At 44.8% G+C, this 13,760-nt stretch overlaps 1 long non-coding RNA gene across 1 annotated transcript; it reads left to right on the top strand.

Annotated features, from left to right (window-relative positions):
* Positions 1 to 6,248: 6,248 nt before the first annotated feature.
* LOC130497642 (uncharacterized) lies at positions 6,249 to 8,548 on the top strand. The gene is made up of 5 exons (XR_008936639.1): positions 6,249 to 7,631; positions 7,740 to 7,861; positions 7,957 to 8,046; positions 8,141 to 8,226; positions 8,320 to 8,548. It is a non-coding gene; the product is annotated as an uncharacterized LOC130497642 (long non-coding RNA).
* Positions 8,549 to 13,760: the final 5,212 nt, after the last annotated feature.

The following is a 13,760-nucleotide window of genomic DNA, read 5'->3' on the forward strand; positions in this document are numbered from 1 at the left end:
CAAACACCGCGATGCTGGACCAGATGAAGGAACTGTTCGCCACCGCCCAGAAACGGTCGGAAGAACAGGAGAAACTAATGGCTTCACTCGCTAAACAGGTCAATACCTTAACAGCGAAAAGCAAACTCCCGCGCGGATCCACCAAGGTGAGGCGTGTCAGGAGGCTGGACTTCGGACCTTCCGAAGACCAAGAAAAAGATGCCCCGAGAAAATCCCCGGAACTCGTCCCTGACGATACCACTCCGACGGGGCAGAATAAAACGACGGGAAACCTTCCACCTCCCACAAGGGACAACGAAGGAGACGACGTCGAAAGAATCAATCTGGATATCAGCGATCAATCGGATCCGTCCGACGAAGACGCCGACATCCACCACCGAAGGACCCGAAGTCAGTCAGCTCGACTGGCGGCAGCCTTCGAAAAACCCATGACAGAAGAGGAAGAAGACCTCTACTGGTCAGAGCAAGAAAGGCTGGCTGAGGACCAAACTCGGGCCTATCGCCGCCAGCGTAGACAGAAGAGCGCAAACGGCACCAGCGAGATTCACGATCTGCGTGAGTACATCGCCAAAACTGCAGCCGAGGTGAAAGCGGTAAAATCGCAGATTCACCACGCGACCAGCACTGCCCCGAGATCGACCTGCTCCTCGAGGAGTCGAGAAAAACCCCGTTCACCTCTCGAATCACGGAGGCGCGAGTCTCGGATCCTGGGAAAATAAAGCTTCCCACCTACGATGGAACCACAGATCCAAAGGCACATCTGCAGTCTTTCCAGATTGCAATGGCAAGGTCTAAACTTCCGGAGCGGGAAAAGGATGTCGGCTGCTGTCTCCTGTTCGTCGAGAACCTCAGAGGTGCTGCGCTCGAATGGTTCTCACACTTGAAAAGAAACTCCATCGGAAGTTTCCGCCAGCTTGCTTCAGCTTTTCTGAAGCAATTCTCCATGTTCATGGACAGGGAAACTTCCGACGTGGACCTTTGGAGCCTAATTCAAAAGGAAGACGAACCGCTCCGCGACTACATAAAGAGGTTCAAACTCGTGATGTCCAGGGTAACAGGCCTCAGCGATAGAGTCGCCATCGACGCCCTGAGGAAGAACCTCTGGTACAAGTCAAAGTTCCGAAAGTGGATTTCTTTGGAAAGGCCACGCACCATCCAAGATACCCTCCACAAGGCAACGGATTTCATCATCATGGAAGAAGAGATGAAAATCCTAGCACAAAAGCATGGACCACCGAAAGCATCCGGCAAGAAGAAAACCTCTCGTAACGACAAGTACGTCCACCACGAGGGGGAAGACGTCCAAGGCGAACATAATTACGCCGTTAATTCCGAGCAAGGAAGGACCTCCGGAAACACCTGGACGCGGAACTCGTACAAGGACAATTCCAGCTGCGAGTTCCATCAGACGAGAGGTCACTCCACCGCCAACTGCAAAGTCCTCGGCGCTAGACTCATTATGAAGCTGCTCGACGGCAAACTAGCAACGGTCAAAAGCATGAAAGACCTGGTCCTAGATTCTGACCGACCGCCGAGGACCGACGGAGCCAATCCCAATAACGCTCCTGGAACTCAATCGGGCGAAAAACGCGAACGGAGACAAGACGGCGAAGGAAACAACAATAACCGCCAGAGGATCAACATGGTCATCGGAGGATCGCATTTTTACCAGGACTCTGTGTCGTCGATCAAAGCCTACGGACGGAAGGCCGAGACAAGCCCCGGATGGTGTCCGGAGGACGACATTCCCAGTCACGCAATCACTTTCGAGGAACAGGATACGACCGGACTCGATAAACCCCACTACGATCCTCTGGTCATCGACTTGGTGATTCAAGATCTCGAAGTCGGCCGCGTCCTCATCGACACAGGAAGCACGGTCAATATCATGTTCCGCGACACTCTGCAGAGGATGAACATACCCCTCGGAGAAGTCATCCCAGAGCCAAGACCACTAACTGGATTCTCGGGCGTCACATCCATGACCCTCGGAAAAATCAGACTCCCGGTCATGGCTAAAGAAGTCACAAAGATTGTCGAATTCGCGGTAGTGGATAACCCGGCTATCTATAACGCCATAATGGGAACTCCTTGGATAAATGCCATGAAGGCAGTCCCGTCCACTTACCATCTCGGCGTCAAATTTCCAACACCAACTGGAACAGCGGTAATCTGGGGAAGCCAAAAACAGTCGCGACTCTGCTTCCTAGCCGAACATAAACTTCGCAGCAATCGGAACGCCCCAGTAGCTAACCCGAAGCGAACCAAGAAGAACCTGAGTACCTCCGAGAACTCAGCAAAAAGCAACTCGGATTTATCCGAACAGGCCACAACTCAGGATACTGGAAAAATCCTTGAGTCCGTCGCCGAAAAAACGGATGATCCAACTCCCGACGCGACCGCCGACTTAGCTGAAACAGTCAGGGCGCCAGAAATCGTGGAGTAATAACAACCGTGATAAAAGCAGAACTACGAGATGGCTTGATCCTCGCAAGAGGTACGTAGGCAGCTCGTCGCAACCCGACGAGTTCAGCTATCCCCCTCGCCAAAAAGGGGGGGGAGATGGAAACGGATATCCTTGTACTCCCGCAAAAACACTTTTCGCATGTAGTCTACATTATAAATAAAAAATCCATTTGATTCAAACGCTTACTCAACGCATAAACATTAAGGAAAACGAAAATCATATCTTTAAGGAACGCGAGACGTCGTTAGTTCCCAAAAGGTCTCGATTCTCCATTCTCCTCCAAACAGTCCATCCGCGACTCTAAAAACTCCACTAAACAGTCCATCCGCGACTCTAAAAACCATTTCCGTCGATTGGCCCCGACGGAAAAATACAGAAACGTTTCACTCAATCAAATTCGTAGTCCGGCTTCTAACGAAGTCCTTTTGCATCCGACAAGGATATCATAGCGCGCTATACAAAAAATCCAAATTTTGGTTAGCTCTTCGTAAAGGAAGTAGCTCGATTCGTACCCAAACGAATCATATAAGCCGATAAGCACTTCGCAGATTCTAGAACGGTACGAGTCAGGTCAAAATCGCAAACAAGCAAAACGAAAGCCGATTTGTCATCGCACAGCTTCAGTCCGAAAGTAGACCTAGGTCTTGCCCTAAACCCGGCCTTGCTGGTATCTAAGACATCTCATAGGCATAAGTATCCAGAATACGAGATCCCAAAATTTGCCTCTTATCGCTCACAAACCTAACGTTCACTACAAAGTGACCTACGGACCTAGCGACAAAAAAAGAGATTGAATGCGAAGTGACTACGCGTATTCAAACCCTCAACACTTGACGAAAGTATAAATCAAAACGCATAGTTCATAAAAGACATTTATAACAGGATTCAAAAGCCACCAACGGCCGATCCCGAAAAACATAAAGTCACGCGACCTCCTAGGGGTCGCGACACATACATACAAACGGCCACACTTGGCCTATCACAAATCATAATCAAATGCATAGCAGTCGGTTAGAGATATTCCGAACGAAGAATCGGGCTGGTCGACCTCTTCACCCCCGTCGCCTGCATTTGAACCTTCACCTACATCCGCCGTATCCTCCGAGACTTGGATAGGATTCCACAGTTCTCGAATTCTCCCTTCAATCGGAGGAACAAAAGATTCGGCACCGGCACATATCCTCATCGAGCCATCCATCGTGGCAAGTTCGCCGGAAAGAGAGAAGTCCTCACGCTGCATCTTGCTGAGGGTACCGACCGAACCACGGCACTCCCGAAAATCACCTACAAAGTCCTGAGCCTCTTTATATGCTTCGAACTCGGTAGAAAAAATTTCGGCCCTTCGGTTCATCTCGGCGGCGGCTTTTCTCCGTCCGCTCCTTTCCGCACGAATAAGGGCTCGAGCCTGGACCTTGGCTTGCCGGCGATTTTGCTCCTCCACCTCCAGCCGATACTTAGCAAATTCCCTTTCCGTTTCCTCCGCTTTGAAACGGGCCAGCCGGGCAGTGCGGAAACTCCCATCTATCGATGCATTCCACACTCTCACGGCCTGCAAAGAAGCCGAGGTCAAATAAAAAGAAAAGTGGAGTTACTCAAGTTTCAAAAACAAACCTCGTTGACCAAACGAGCGCCCTCCGCAGTCACCTTGTCCCTTTCCTCGTTATCTAAGGACTCGTCACGGGAAAACGCCGGAGGGAGTTCATCAAAGAAGTCACCCGGGGGAGGAACATCCCGACTCTCTGAGGTAAAGCCAGGATCATATCTCGGCGGCGCACCATCTCCCGACGAAGTCTCGAAAGCGATCCCTTTACCCTTACGAGATCTCCGCCTCTGCCTCAAAGGGGCAAAAACGTAGGACCTATCATTCACACAGGGACGTGTACCACCTCGCGATCGGTGAAGCGCAACCGCCTCTCGAATCCGGTCAAGAGTAAAGGAGTTCCAGGAACAAGGCCTCGACCTAAAAAGATCCCTCCTGACCGAAAGATCGGAAGGAACGTGCGCGAGACACCTGTTCTCTAAAAAAAAAAAAAAAAAAAAAAAAAAAAAAAAAAAAAAAACACGTTCAGTATTCGCCTTTCGGATCATAAGAGAGGAGATGCGACAATCTTACCTCGCTGGTACAACCATTCTGTCGGGAATAGATGGAGAAAGCCTTCCTCGACAGACTCTCCGTCTATCCTCACAAAAAAGAAACGATCGGCATAATCCTTGGCGTGCGAGGTGACTCCATTGATCACCGAAAAGTTGGTCCTCGCCTTCATGGAGTAAACTCCATTGATGCTCGTCGCCTTGGAGTTCCATAACCCTTCGAAGTCGGCAGGGCTAAGGTCTATCCCTAACTCGAAACTCAAAATCACAACGCCGAGCCAGCTCTCCAAAGCTGACACATTCAGCTGGCTGATTGCGATTCCGAAACGGTCGAGGGCCTGAACAAGGACCCCAGGGATTGGGAACCATAGTCGACATTGCGTCAAGAACGCCTCGTAACAAGTAAAGTAACCTTCCGGAGGATGCTCCGAACTCTCATTCCCGCAGGGAATGCGAAACACAACTCCCTCCGGAACCCCATAAAACTCTCGAAGAGTTTCGAGATATTCGGGGGATACTTCGCTCGGTGAGTCAACTTGTCCACGCGCCCTCAGAGGTCGCCGGGGAATCGGGATCACGGGAAGGGGAGCATCAGTGCCAAAGACAGCGTCGCAGTACGCGTTCCTGTTGATCTCTGAAACCTCGGGCTTCGGATTTTCTTCCTCAGCATGAAAACTATCCGAAGACGAGTGAGACTGCCTCCTCGAGAATTTCGATCTTGAAGTCATTCTTTGCTTAAAAAATAGAGAGAGAATTTGCAAGAGAGAGATTAGCTTGAGAATCTTGGGTGAAGTAAAAATGGTAAAGAATTCACAAGTACTTATAGGCAAAAATTTACTATTCACCCCGACCTTCGACACGATTTCGTCTCCATTCTTTCCTCATGAACCATACCGCAAGCTAGGATCTCCAAACCCTACGATTCCTAGCTAGCTGGGGGGCTAACTGTTGGGGTCAAAATCGGTCAAGACGAAATCGATGTCCGATGTTGGGGTCAAAATCGGTCAAGACGAAATCGATGTCCGAAAATCTCGGAAAAATATGAAAGATGTAAAAGCAACCTCGAGAGACTAATTGTTAATCGAGAAACCTTAAGAAAAAAATTAAGTTCGAGATTCATCGTCTCGAAATCAACTGCTAGAAACATTTTCTACACAAGGAAAAAAACCTACGGAAAACTAAAAACGCAAAGAACACGAACGCGCCGAAGGAATCGAGCAGCCAACACCGGACGTGGCCGTGGCCGCCGGGCGGCTAGCCCCGTGATGGCCGTGGCCGCCGGCGGCTAGCGCCCGTGCTGGCCGTGGCCGCCGGGCGGCTAGCCCCGTGATGGCCGTGGCCGCCGGCGGCTAGCGCCCGTGCTGGCCGTGGCCGCCGGGCGGCTAGCCCCGTGCTGGCCGTGGCCGCCGGCGGCTAGCGCCCGTGCCGGCCGTGGCCGCCGGGCGGCTAGCCCCGTGCTGGCCGTGGCCGCCGGCGGCTAGCGCCCGTGCTGGCCGTGGCCGCCGGGCGGCTAGCCCCGTGCTGGCCGTGGCCGCCGGCGGCTAGCGCCCGTGCTGGCCGTGGCCGCCGGGCGGCTAGCCCCGTGCTGGCCGTGGCCGCCGGCGGCTAGCGCCCGTGCTGGCCGTGGTCGCCGGGCGGCTAGCCCCGTGCTCGCTCGGGTCGTCGGACGGCTAGTCTTCGTGGATGAGTTCCAAGCCTCCGGGTCGCCAGAAATCCGTGTTTCACGACTCTCCGAGTCCTTATAAATAAAACTCCTTTTTCTGTTCCGGGATTTCTGAAAACCCCTAAGACGTCAACGGATAGGAAGACTTCGTATAAAACGGTGATGGTTATCGTACAACACCATTCACCTCAGCAATGGATCGAAGATCTTCCGAAAGACTCGACATCCAAGTAGGAGCATCCTTCCAGAGAAATCATAGAAAAACAGCGGAAGCCCGGAATGCGGCCCGAAAGGGACCAACTCCGATCGGACGACCAGTTTACGATTTTCTAAAGGGATAGATGCGACGGTTTACAGTTATCTTCGCATGGCAAGATAAATGATAAACTTCCGAAAAGATAAATGTCAACTTTCCAAAAAAATAAATGTCAACTTTCCCGATAAACACGAAAGCCGACGAAAATGGAAAAAGTCTAGCCCACGGCAGACTCAGCCCACCAAGGATAGACCGTCATATGGGAGTATATAAGCAATGCTAGGAGCAGAGGAAGGAGGATCCGAAATCAGAGAGAAAAACCACTCCAGAGCAACTTAGAACTTAGGCGCTTATTTCCATTTTAGCGAGCTGCGACTCAACTAGGTTAGATCTAGGTTTCGAGACTAGCGACGATCGACAGCTCTTACAGCCGAGATCTCGACCTGTTGTCCAAAACGTTCTCCGCAGATTTGGAAATAAGATTCTTTCTTTTTGCTCTATTCACTTTACGCATTTATTCTTGAATTAGACTTGTTTTAACTTTGTCGTGCGTGGCCCAGCAGATAGCCGGGATCCTCGGGGAAAACTAGGTCAACTTAGTTTTCCTACGTTTTAACTTAATTAAAATCGACAGTGCGAATTTCGGTTCCCACAAATATCTGTGTTTGACAGTAGTTATATATGTATACATTCGAAATTTTTAAAGTTTTTGCAGGTGGATATACAACTTACCATCATATGATAAATTCTTGTCAGCAATTTTCATAAATTGATCATAATCACAAAACTTAAATTTCTCGAAATTCATTATTATACTCTCTTCTAATACCGATGTGATTGTTGAATTTGCATTCAAACGTATAAGAAAAGAATGATCTGAAATTTTGTAAAGTTCACCAGCCCTCCATACTTCGAAATTATTGAACATGTAAATTTTGTCCTCTATAATTTTAAAAAAAAAATTAATCAATGTGACGTGCATATATTGATCCCATAATTGTTGATTCCTATATTTTAATTTTTTCATAATATATTTAAATAGTTTATTTATTTCATTGAAAACTTTACCTTTTCATCCAATAGTAAGAAATTTATACTTATAATGTTTTATTCTCCATGTTTCATTTTGATGTCTTGAAGAAACTTGTATGAAGGTAGTTTGATTCCTTCCATATCCATGTTGTTTTTAGTTTGAACAGAAGTGCTCCCTTTCTCATTTTATAGAGACCAATTGCTGTGAACCATTGTGTTGGTTTGTGCAGGTATGTTCGTGTTCTTGGTGTGTTTTATCTACATATCACTGGCTCTGACGTTGATGTGTATTGTTACCTTGAGTCTCTGTACAATGACTAAAGGAAAGTGAGGCAAAAGCAATCTGATGGGAGTAAGTTTTAGTTTTTTTTTTGTTCAATGGATTGAAAGTGTTGATTAGTTTTGTTCACTGCCGAGTTTTTTTTTATCTCTTTGGGGTTTGGGTAGGGTTTGTGTTGACACATGTGATGAAGTCATTGAGGAGCTTTTAACCAAGGACTATTCTTGTGATATTGCAATGCCAGATTTGAAGAAAAGGTTTGTTCTTTTCAAATTTAAATTGTAGTTGAATGCGAGATTTTTGTTTTTAATGTTAATCTGTTAATGTGATGATATGTGTACGCTGGAAAAGAATGGTGCGTTGGAGCCGAGGACTTTGAAGAGGAAGAAGAAAAGGAGGAGAATGAAGGGATGGCTAACGGGTCTGTAGATGAGAAGGTCAGTGCTTTTCACTCTGCAGTAGTTTGTGTTTCTTCTGATTTGAGTTTCTGCTTAGCAGCTCAATATTGATACCAACTTCTTCGTTTATAGGATCATCAAGTCAAAGAGAAAGAGAGAGGGATAGGAGACGTGATAGTCATAGCAGAGTTTTAACAGTTTGACTTCAATGTTTTATTCTGCTAAAAAAAAGTTTCCAATGTTTTGTTATTTCTCTATAATATAACAATGGTCACCTTTGGAAAAAATAAACATTTCTGGTGTGCTAAGGTGGAAAGCAAAGAATTCACCCCGCTTATTAGTGAAGATTCAATGTTCAATAGTCGTTTTGGTCAGCCGTGTGAAGTATTTGTTATTAAATAACTTATTCTCTCCTTCATAGAGGAAAGATATTACTGGCATCATCAGAAAAATTAAGCCGCTGATGTATTAGTGACAAATGCCACATCCTAATAGTGTCTCTAGAATATCTACTAAGACTGTAAGTTTATCAAGGACTGTGAGTGTACGGGCGTTTAACTTTTACCCATAGAAGAAAAAAGTTAATGGATTATGTAAGAACTGGAAGTGCAGCTTTTCATCATTACAAAGATCTACACATTGCCACGTAAGGTTTGAAAACCAATGTGATTTTTCAGGTAGAGAAAGGTGGGTGTTAAAATCGGTGAGATTTTTAGTTAAAGTGTGCATTTGGAATAGGCTACAAAGGTATATTACCATATCTAAACTGTTTACGATGTTCATGTTACGCACATGGACTTATTAGTTGATGATGTTTGCTCTAAATCTTAAATCAATATTATTGTGACTTACACTTGATGAATAGGGCAGAGCGAGCTGGACAGATTACCGGTATCAGATTCTCTAATGCTGGTTCTGCCATTCACCATCTCCTTTTCGCAGATGACAATCTGTTTATGTTGGAGACATCGATAGAGCAAAGCAACAAGATGCAAGATATCCTCAAAAGATATGGGGAGTTTACGGGGGCAGGTAGTCAATCTGGACAAATCTTCAATTACTTTTGGAGAGAAGGTTGATGAGGATATAAAGATGGCGATACATGCCCGGTTGGGAATAAGAAATGTTGGCGGCACAAGCTCTTATCTTGGATTACCGGAGTGTTTTAGTGGATCTAAAGTGGACATGTTGAATTTTGTCAAGGAGAGAATGAAAGTGAAATTCTCGAGCTGGTTTTCGAGGATGCTATCTCAGGGGGAAAAGAAGTCCTAATAAAGTATGTTGCTATGGGAATGCCTGTTTATGCAATGAGTTGCTTCAAGCTTCCAAAAACGACCTGTGACAACTTGAATAGTGCAATGTTTAGCTTTTGGTGGAGCTCAGTGGAGAAAAAAAGGAAAATCCATTGGGTCAGTTGGGAACAAATGTGCCTACCGAAGCAACTGGGAGTTGTGGATTTCAAAGACATCCATATTTTTAACCAAGCCTTGTTATCCAAACAAGCGTGGACACAGATGAATGAGCCCAATTGCCTCCTTGCCAGGTTCTTGAAAAGCATATACTATGAGGGAAGGAATTTTGATGATGCCGGAATTGGGAAAAAGCCATCCTTTGGATGGAGGAGCATCTTATTTGGGAAAGAACTTCTGGACAAAGGTTTCGAAAGGATGATTGGCAATGGAAGGAAAACTCTGGTCTGGGCTTCTGCTTGGATAAACGATGGTGTACGACTGAGAGCTCCACTGATGAAGAACCACCTCATTGACATTGACATGCATGTCTCCTCCTTGTTGGATCCTAGTACAGGAGAGTGGAATATTGAGATCCTGAATGAACTATTTTACCCTGAAGATGTCTCACTAATTCAAAAAATGAAGGTGACACCAGAATCGGAGGATTTCAGTGTATGGAAGCACAACAAAAGTGGAGCCTATTCTACAAAATCTGGGTATTGGTTAGGTTCTTCTACGACCAAATCATTGGTTAGAGTTGCTGCAGAAACTCTCCCATCTCTGAATCCACTGAAGGAAAAATGCTGGTCCCTTAAAATCCCACCTAAGCTGAAGGTCTTCTTATAGAAGTGTCTCTCCAATGCTCTCTCTGTGGCAGAAAATATTGCAAGGAGAGGCATGAAGGTAGATGAGAGGTGCCAATTATGTGGGGAAGAACCGGAGACTGCTAACCACATCCTTTTCTCATGTCCCCTTGCTAGACGGGTATGGGCTGAAGCTAATGTACCTATGAGACAGGGTGGCTGTCACCCGGTTTCCATATTTCTAAACTTTCACTATCTCTTAAAGCTGGGGGGAAGACAGAAGAGTGGAATTAGAAGAAAAATGCAGGTTCTTCCCTTGGCTTTTAATAGAGACTTTGGAAAAATAGAAATGGCTTCATTTTTGAAGACAAGATCTATGAAGCCATTGAAATTGTGCACAAATCGCTTGAGGACTGGAGAGATTGGTCTCAGGCTCAGTTGGTGGTTGACCCATGTGTAGTCTCTGATCAGTTATTTCTGGTTCATGAAAGGTTTCCGTGGGAACCATCAACAGAGGGGTGGTTAAAATGTGACATTGGAATCCACTAGTGCAGTCACTACCTCGTTGTAGGTGTGGCTTGGATACTAAGACATTGGATTGGAGTGGTGCTTTTACATAGTCGATCTTCCTTTGCAAATGTCCAATCCAGACTTGATGCCAACGCAACTGGGTGGATCTGGGCTATTGAGAGCATGTGTAGCCTGCGGAAGAACAAGGTAATCTTTGCAGTGGAAGCTTCAAATCTTCTGGGAGCAGTCATTAGGCCTCCTGCTTGGCCATCTTTTAAGTGGATCTCTCGGAAGATTATTGGCTTGTTGACAGGGCTTTGTCTATGGAACTTACACAGCTGATCGCTAGGAAGGCAAACATCCATGCTTTCTTGATTGCCAACAGTGTTATCTCTGAGAATTTACATCAATCATATGTTGCTTGTGGTCATCCTGTTTGGCTAGATTTATTTTTTTGTTAAGGATCCCACAAGCTATTATCCCTTTTTGTTGGAGATTGATTGGTGGGAATTCCTTGTGACTAGTTGTATGGGTTATGATCCCTCTAAAAGTATGAATGAAAGTTTATTTAGCGTTAAGAAAAAAGAACGGTTTGGGTGGTTATCTAAAAAGCCTAAATCCAAACCGCCATTTTTTAACTTATATATAATTTCGTTATCACACCATCTCTGTTTTAGATATATTTGTAACTGAAGATGAGTGATTATTATCGCCGAGTTATGCAAGAAATTCAATTAAGGGCGGATGAAGCGCCCATTATTTTACCTCCAGCTATGTCCGCTCAAGCCCTGCACTCTAATCGCTTTTCAATTGTAGGTGTTCTTGTTAACCCATGGAAACAGAGCATGAAAAGGTTGATAAATCAGATGCCTTGCATTTGGGGATTAACTGATGTGGTCATAAGTCGGAAGATTGATAGCATGATGTTTCAGTTCGTGTTCCCTACAGAGGAGGCCGTTACCAGTGTCATGAATAAAGGGCCTTGGTCCTTCTCTGATTGGATGATTGTTTCCAAGCGATGGGATGCAACCGTCACGGAGGAAGATTTAAAGATGATTCCTTTTTGGGTTCAGATTAAGGGAATCCCTCCCCATTATCTTTCAAGAGCAGTAATAGAGTTTATTGGAGAAGCATTGTGAAGTTATTGATGCTGAGTTTGAAAACTGGAGGAGCATTACAGAACATGTTTGGGTCCTGGTCAACTGGAACATTGACAACCCACTGCATTTTAAACGTAAATCTCAATTCGCTGTAGGTGAGATTTCTATGCTGTCCTTTCAGTATGACGGACTTGCAAATTTCTGCAGTTTGTGTGGAATGTTGACACATGATGAGAAGCAATGTTCTCTGTACATTGAAAATGATGGTAACCAAAGGAGAGACTACGGTAGTGCCGGCGGTGTGACTGGTCCTATCATTGATGAGAAACAACAAGTTCTTTCAAAAGCATTTTCAGGAAGAGGCTTGTGTGCGGGATCGTCTGGTGATGTTTCTACTTCCTACTCTTATATACCTCCTATTGATTGTGATAAAATTGCTGAAAATTTGAGATATCTGAAAGAAAAACTGGGTAAAGGGAAGTTACCTATGGGGGTGAAATAGAGTCCAATAGAGGGTAGTGCTGAGCCTAATAACTGCTTGGGAAATAGTCATTATAATCCTATTTCGGGTAATGAGAATGTATTTAAGTTATGTTTATACTGTTCAGCGGTTTTATTCTAGTTTTTTCAACGGCTGGAATCCATTCTAACGTTTCTGTGTATGCAGGGTGGACTGTGTGTGAAGGAACAGAGCCAATGTATTCACCTATGGAAAAACGAGTTTCTGATAATTTAAATGAAGAATATATCGTTTTGAAACGAACCATAAGAGGTGTATGTGGTGTTAAACGCGAGCGGAAGGAGTATGATGATGATTCTTCAATTGTGCTCTTGTATCCTGGGAGTAAGAAAGAAAAGTTGAAATTTGGTGATTCGGGCAAAATGAGAAAACTACCATATTCAGATTGTGTTGCAGGGCAAGTTTAGGATTGTGGGACTTTCGGGAATAAGGTGGTCATAAACACAAAATTGAAGCTTGAAGATTGTGAATCTGTTGATTCCTCTGAGTAGACAGAATGAAAGCTTAAAATAGATTGTTGTGTATTTCAAATACTAAGATGTTTCAGTATTTCAAGTTTAGGATTATGTTGTGATGTTATGTAAACAATAATTGTTTTTATTATGTTGTATTATTAAAATAAGGGAAATTTGGAAAAATAGAACAAACTAACTATAGTTTTGTCCCCTTAGTATTAAAAATAAAATCATTGTCCCTGTAGTATAAATATTAATGAAAACCCAATTTAGTCCCTTCTAATTAACTTTAAAATACAATTAAGATTTAATTATAAATAAAATAAAAAATAAGCAATTTATTAAAAAGTAAAAAGGCACGTAAGAAATAAAAGAAATAGAATCCTCGCCTCCGACTCTTTCAATCTTTCTCCATGGAAGAGGCCATTTGGGTGGAGCCCTCGACACCTTCTAGCCATCATAGTTCGTCGGAGAGCTTTATCACATCTCTTCTTCGTCCCCTTTTTTCGTCTCTCCTCTTTAAACGCCACCGATTACAATAACTTTGTAATCTCATCCGGCTACAATCGGAGTTGTTCAAGCTCGGGACAAGCTTCTTGTCTCTTAGAAAGGACGATTAGACCACCTCTCGCACTTTCGCTGGTGGTTTATCCAAGTTTTTCCACAACTGCCCTGATAATGCCTTACAGCTATCACTCTTTTGTTAAAAACATTGCTTGCCACATGCTGGATCACTTTGAAGAAGCTCGTTCTCGTCTAAATAATCCAATGTGTTTGTTTGCTGCAGATTACTATGTCTGGAACCTCATGTTCTCTCTTGCAAAGGCTTGGTGCTATAACGGTATGTGGTGTTCCTTTTTTTAATTTCTTTCTATGTGATCTCAGTTACACGCAATAGTTTGTTTTAAGGGCTGATCGTTTCTATATATCTTTTGTATTTGTTATGCAGCGCA

The sequence above is a fragment of the Raphanus sativus genome, chromosome 7 (genome assembly GCF_000801105.2).
Source record: "Raphanus sativus cultivar WK10039 chromosome 7, ASM80110v3, whole genome shotgun sequence".
In the NCBI taxonomy this organism is placed as follows: domain Eukaryota; kingdom Viridiplantae; phylum Streptophyta; class Magnoliopsida; order Brassicales; family Brassicaceae; genus Raphanus; species Raphanus sativus.